The following is a 7567-nucleotide window of genomic DNA, read 5'->3' on the forward strand; positions in this document are numbered from 1 at the left end:
TGGTGGAGTGGTAATGTCAGGATAGTGTTGATAGTCTGGTGGAGTGGTGATGTCAGGATAGTGTTGATAGTCTGGTGGTGGTAATGTCAGGATAGTGTTGATAGTCTGGTGGAGTGGTGATGTCAGGATAGTGTGGATAGTCTGGTGGAGTGGTAATGTCAGGATAGTGTTTATAGTCTGGTGGAGTGGTAATGTCAGGATAGTGTGGATAGTCTGGTGGAGTGGTGATGTCAGGATAGTGTTGATAGTCTGGTGGAGTGGTAATGTCAGGATAGTGTTGATAGTCTGGTGGAGTGGTAATATCAGGATAGTGTTTATAGTCTGGTGGAGTGGTAATGTCAGGATAGTGTGGATAGTCTGGTGGACCGGTAATGTCAGGATAGTGTGGATAGTCTGGTGGAGTGGTAATGTCAGGATAGTGTGGATAGTCTGGTGGAGTGGTAATGTCAATATAGTGTGGATAGTCTGGTGGAGTGGTAATGTCAGGATAGTGTGGATAGTCTGTTGGAGTGGTAATGTCAGGATAGTGTGGATAGTCTGGTGGAGTGGTAATGTCAGGATAGTGTGGATAGTCTGGTGGAGTGGTGATGTCAGGATAGTGTGGATAGTCTGGTGGAGTGGTGATGTCAGGATAGTGTTGATAGTCTGGTGGAGTGGTAATGTCAGGATAGTGTTGATAGTCTGGTGGAGTGGTAATGTCAGGATAGTGTGGATAGTCTGGTGGAGTGGTAATATCAGGATAGTGTTGATAGTCTGGTGGAGTGGTAATGTCAGGATAGTGTTGATAGTCTGGTGGACCGGTAATGTCAGGATAGTGTTTATAGTCTGGTCACACTCTGACTCTCAACCACATATTTCTACCCTTGAGGGGTTAGTTCACTGCTTGGATTTTTCAAGCACAGCAAAAGTTCAGCTGCAACGAGTCCCGCTCTCCCTGTTCTAAATCAGATTCTAAACTGGGTGGTTTGAGCACAGAATTCTGATTGGCTGACAGACAATTTTTCTGCTCTAATTATGTTGGAAACCAGTTTATAATAGCAATAATGCACCTTGGGGGTTTGTGGTATATGGCCAATATACCACGGCTAAGGGCTGTATCCAGGCACTCAGCGTTGCATCGTGCCTAAGAACAGCCCTTAGCCATGGTATATTGGCCATATACCACACCCCCTTGTGTCTTATTGCTTAATTATACCACTTTTACGCATGATGTCTATATCAATTATGTTTTGTGTGTTTATGTTGATTGTCCTGTGGACTCAAAATCTCTGTTCGCGCATGTAATGGTTTCTTATGAGAAGTAGTGGAGTCAGACGCAGGACACAGGGATAAGTGTAAACAAAACGTGTTTACTCAAATTTTCCATAAACTTCTCACAGAAAAATAACATGGTTGGGAGAAACACCAACAACCACAAAACATGAACAATCACAGACAAGACAAACAGGAAACAATCACGGACAAGACAAACAGGAAACAATCACAGACAAGACAAACAGGAAACAATCACAGACAAGACAAACAGGAAACAATCACAGACAAGACAAACAGGAAACAATCACAGACAAGACAAAGAGGAAACAATCACGGACAAGACAAACAGGAAACAATCACAGACAAGACAAACAGGAAACAATCACGGACAAGACAAACAGGAAACAATCACAGACAAGACAAACAGGAAACAATCACGGACAAGACAAACAGGAAACAATCACAGACAAGACAAACAGGGAAACAATCACGGACAAGACAAACAGGAAACAATCACGGACAAGACAAACAGGAAACAATCACGGACAAGACAAACAGGAAACAATCACGGACAAGACAAACAGGAAACAATCACAGACAAGACAAACAGGGAAGCCAGAGGGTTAAATAATGAACATAATCAGGGAATCAAAAACAGGTGTACACAATAAAGACAAAACCAAACGAACAGGGAAACATAGATCGGTGGTGACTAGTAAGCCGGTGACGTCGACCGCCGAACGCCACCCGAACAAGGAGAGGGGCCGACTTCGGCGGGAGTCGGGACAGCGCACTGTCCAAAAGAGGGAATAAACAGGCAAAACATCAGAATAAGTGGAAACAGAAGGTCCAAACTACATGAGATTAAAATTGGAAAATAGTAGTGATGCTGTGCTATGGCGTGTTCTGCATGGGCTTGCCCCTTGTGTGTAAACAACAACATTCAACAACATTCAATATGAAACTAACAATAAGTCACAAGTTGCATAACACTTTCATTGGGACGGTATTTCTATTGCCTTTAAAGTTATGGTATTATGATAGGTCACAGGAGTTTATGACTTCCAACTTTATACCTTAAAGACAACAATTCTATGATGATTGAACCCAATAAACACTAAGAGAGCAAACCCATGTCTTATTCAAAGCCAGCAGAGACTCGCTTAGGGAGGGAGCTGGCAGCAGGGTTTGGTTCTACTCATTAAAGAGATAGTTCACCCAAATCACAAAATGACATACCATTACCTTCCCTGGAGACAGTAGCTTGGTAAACCAAACCAAAACATGGATTGTTGTCTTACCTTGTTCCTAAACTGCTTAAACCAATATGGAATTTTGTAATTTGGGTGAACTATCCCTTTAATCTGAGGGAATATTAAAAGGACACATTTAAATATCGTTCTTGTAAGCGTTTATAGTCACTCCAGTGTATTAAGTAACTGATTGTGAAAATTTGAGTGACAAACCCTACAGGCAACTTGCATTATTGAGCACCGAAAGGACACTCTTCAGTGGTTATGATATTGCCTTTGTCAGCAATATCAGACCCTCCACATGCAGTCTGTGTTGGCCTGTGTTTGCTAGCAAGGCCTCATCATTGCACGTTTGTTTCCATTCATTGCCTGCTGAGCGTTCTCTCACTTCCACTGTTCCCCAAAGCGTCCTCAAACTCCGAAGGGACCGCATGAAACACAGGCAGAGAACAAACATTGTCGCCTTGACATTTGATGAAGTATTCATAGCACTGGAATGAGAGCCACTTGAACAAACACGCCACATCTAACACAAAATATTGTGATCAAATACGACAGGCTTTTGTCATCAGACCGACGTGGTATGTCGGAGCAAGAAATCAACGCCATAACCTTTTCTTGAATATGAAGCAAGGTCCATGCATTTACAAACTGCATTCTATCTAGAATCTGCCTTTCGTTGGCTAGCAATCAGAAATGTTGTAGCGAACTTGAGGGAGTTTACACTGTCTCTCGTGACAGACTCTTAGAACAATTGTTATCTGGCCGGTGTACAGAAGATTTGGTTCTGGGTATGTGGTGAGCATCTCTATTCCACGTTGGTTCAAATAAATTTTCAACTTAATCATTGAAATGATGTGGAAACAACGTTGATTCAACCAGTGTGTACCCATAGGCCTTTTCACCAATAACAATATATGCTGATGTGCAGTCACATTACACGGAACCTCGGCTAACAGAGAATAGCTTGCTTTGTTGATCCATCTTAAAAGTGATTGATTTACTGACAGTGGTAACCAGATGATCAGTATTCTGTTTAAGATTCAGAGGAAGGTTTTTTCATACAAATTAGAGGCTGTATGCTCTCCAACTACCTGGCAAGAACAATTAGCTGTATTCCTGACGCCAAAACACGGTGCTTGATTCAAGGAGAGGTGTTTGCCTCGTTTTAATAGAAAAATATTTGATGGAGTTTAAAAGATAATTAGACCACTTGTTTCATACTTCAATAGAGGTATGAGAACCACTACATTCATTGAATGAATCTGTGATCTCACATTGCCTTGGTAATGAATAGATGTGAAATCTTAACATCTATGAAGTTTTGCAGTAGGAAATCTTTTCATCTTTGCCACAGAAAACGTAAATGAAGTCCATGTAGTACCCTGTTTCAGTTCGGTTTCATGTCTAATGAACACAACCCAGTCAGTGAAACTACACTGAGTGTACAAAATATTAGGAACACCATCCTAATATTGAGTTGCACCCCCTTTTGCCCTCAGAACAGCCTCAATTCATTGGGGCATGGACTCTCCAAGGTGTCAAAAGCGTTCCACAGGGATGCTGGTCCATGGTGACTCCAATGCTTCCCACGGTTGTGTCAAGTTGGCTGGATGTTCTTAGGGTGGTGGACCATTCTTGATACACACAGGAAACTGTTGATCGTGAAAAACTCAGCAGCATTGCAGTTCTTGACACACTCAAACCAGTGCGCCTGGCACCTACTACCATACCCCATTCAAAGGCACTTAAATCTTTTGCCTTGCCTATTCACCCTCTGAATGTCTCAAGGCTTAAAAATCCTTCTTTAACCTGTCTCCCCCCCTTTATCTACACTGATTGAAGTGGATTTAAAAGGTGACATCAATAAGAGATCATAGCTTTCACCTGGATTCACTTGGTGAGTCTATATCACGGAAAGAGCAATGTTCTTAATATTTTGTACACTCAGTGTAGCTGTCATGGTCTAAGCTCTGCTGAGTAGGATCATTTCTCTATCCAACTGACTGGAGAGTCTGTCGCGCTGATTCAACCTGACTCGTCTATTCAACTGAGCCTCTGAATTATGTTGAAGCATGTCTGTCTGGGAGTCGAGATTGACAGAGCAAAAACATTTGAAGCAGACAGAAAAGCTTCAACTTAATCCGTAGACAGTTTGAGAGGCCATGCTTCCTTTAATTTGAGAGAGTTTCTCTGAGATGTCTATACATCCCCTTTTCTTTCCTTTTTGAATCGCTTGTTCGTAGTCCCACAAACCTACTGACACAACGTGCATATGAGGGGGAACTCTGGAAGTTAGCATCCACCTCTCTGTGTGCTTCAACTAGACCTACTCTAGATTGAGAGGTCACTGTCTCGCTCCAGTGTGACCCTGACAAACATGGATCCCATTTCTCTGGGAGATTGCCCCACTGTTTGCACACACAAATTAAGTGTGATATCCTTCAGAGAAGCTATGTTAGCTGAGGACAGATGTTCTACTAATGTAATACGGTGTCCAACCTTATTGCAGAAGTTGTTACCTCTGAGTGTCCGGATGAAGGTTGAGAGGAATGTCTTTCAATGAAACATTTTCAAGGTCTGATGCACACCACAAGAAAACCAGGGGAACATACTACACTCTTAGAAAAAAGAGTTCCAAAAGGATTCTTCGGCTGTCCCCAAAGGATAACTCTTTTTGGTTCCAGGTCAAACCCTCTGTGGAAAAGGTTGTGCATTGAACCCCAAAGGGGTTCTACCTGGAACTGAAAGGTTCTTCAAAGGGTTCTTCTAAGGGCACAGCCAAAGAACCATTTTATGTTCTAGGTAGCACCTTTTTTTCTAAGAGTGTACTAATTTCTCAGAATACTAATACTTCTTACTTACATTCCAGTGGTCAAAACTGGCTGAAATTCCATTATTAGGACCAAAACCGTGCTTGAAATTAGGTCATTTTCTGCCCATTTCTGCCCACTGGCATACTGATGCGCCAACTTGGATTTGTCATGATACCTCTCATCCATTCACTTACCTTCCCCTGGATAGCCTGTGGCTTCCACTGGGGCCTCAGTCTGCTGAGAATCTCTAGGACACCACTGTGAGGCTCCTTCTCATCCACACACACATCCAGGTGCAGTAGCTGACCTCTGGGGCCTTAAGATCCACCATCCATGACCCCCTCAAGACGGTTCAGGGTCTGAAACCTGATCAGAAGTAGTCAGCCCAATCTGGTTAATTAGTATTTAGACCAAGTTGAACAGTAGCCAGAAAAAGTTGAGCTGTGTTCAGGCAAACTAGTAGTAGTAGTAAGTGGAGTGTTATTCAACCAAGTGATGTAATGCAAATCCAAAGGTGCTCAGACCCACATAGTGTTCAGTACAGCGTTCAGACACAGCGATGTGCTGCGGTGGTGTGGGCTCAAACTGTCATTACGGGTGCTACCTTGTCACCTATTTGTCCAGTCATTATGTCGAGTGACTCAGCACACCATGCCAGTTGGGTTATCAAAGTTCCTTTTGGGCTTCCACACCACTTCGGGTTCAGTTAGTTTGTGTGGTTACACATTAACCATTGAACTCGCAGATACTTGAGCAAAGGCACTACCAAAGCTAAAACATGTACGCTCATAGATAGGGGCTATATATTAACACCTTTTGTGGCTGCCTGTCTACCACAAGTACAGTACCTTTGACTGCCGTCATAAATGTGAGTTGCAGATTGTGTTCGATGGGTGAAGAAGATATTTGCATGGTTTGGAAGATGGCTAAGGTGATTGCAAAGACGTTTTACCAAGGGTCCTGTCTGAGCATAGCCATCTCTGTGGTGTTCTTGAAAATGTATTAAACATGTCATTATTTAGCATCAATTCAGTATTACTAATCACGCTAGTTCATTACTATGGAATATATTAAAGGGGACGTTCCAGATTTTACAACTTTAAGTTAGATGGTTGGGTTTCCTCTGTTTAAAAAAAGTGGAACCATGTATTAGGGTTGGCCGGTATCCAGATTTTAATACCTTCATACCATTCCTGTACCATACCAAGGTATACAGCATTACTGGCAGTGCGCACAAGGGGCACTATTTCTTTCCAAATGCATTTCTTTGAAGCACGAAACAAATACAGGCAAGGATCTTGATCCAGGAGGAGATTGATTGTCTCAGACAAGACTGTAACTACCAATTGGATACCACGAAAATGGGGTAAAAATTATTTTGGGGGGGGAATAAGAAAATCATATGGTCTATATTTCAAAATACCCCCAGTATACGGTATACTAGGGTATGGATTACAGTTTCTCCTGGCCCATAGATTACTTTTAGGGTGAGGAACCATTTAACATCAAGTTGTAAATTCCTGAACTTCCTCTATAACATTCTACCACATTGAATGGATGATATGTAATAACAGGCTGTTTACATGTTGAATTATTTAGAATGTCGTCCAAAGTTTCCAATTTTACATAATTACAGTAATTGCTTAGAAGTCATGATTATGTTGATCATCATAAATTCAATATTTTCCAGGCTTTTAGACGCAATTTAAATTCAGTTGTCATCAAAGGGCGCCTCGCCATCAAAGATGTTGTGTATTGAAAGGGAGATGATTGTATACATAAATGATTTAGGAGATACTGTAGAACAGCACAGATTCAAAGTCAGTGTTGGCTGAACATGTTTTTCCAACAAGTTGGACATACAGTAAGTAGCACGGTATAAGGGTACTGGGATGGCATACAGACGCACACACACACACACACACACACACACACACACACACACACACACACACACACACACACACACACACACACACACACACACACACACACACACACACACACAGAGAGAGAGAGAGACACTCCGCACACTTTTTATGTCTTTCATTCACTTTTCCTTACATACTTTCACTATCCCCCTCTCTTTTATCCACGTTTCCGTTTCAGACTCACAGTCCTGTTTGAATCAGGGGAGAGGCAGACCTCGGAGATGACTGGGGAGAAATTAATAATTGATAAAAAGATCATAAAGCAGACAAGAGTTGAAGAGAACATGAGAGAATAACAGAGTTGTGTTATTTT

General features: G+C 42.0%; 1 pseudogene; it reads right to left on the reverse strand.

Annotated features, from left to right (window-relative positions):
- Window positions 1-5658, reverse strand: part of LOC115192803 (ethanolamine kinase 1-like) — a 41073-nt pseudogene extending 35415 nt beyond the window's left edge.
- Between the last annotated feature and the right edge of the window lie 1909 nt (window positions 5659-7567).

This window comes from Salmo trutta, chromosome 4 (assembly GCF_901001165.1).
Source record: "Salmo trutta chromosome 4, fSalTru1.1, whole genome shotgun sequence".
Lineage (NCBI taxonomy): Eukaryota > Metazoa > Chordata > Actinopteri > Salmoniformes > Salmonidae > Salmo > Salmo trutta.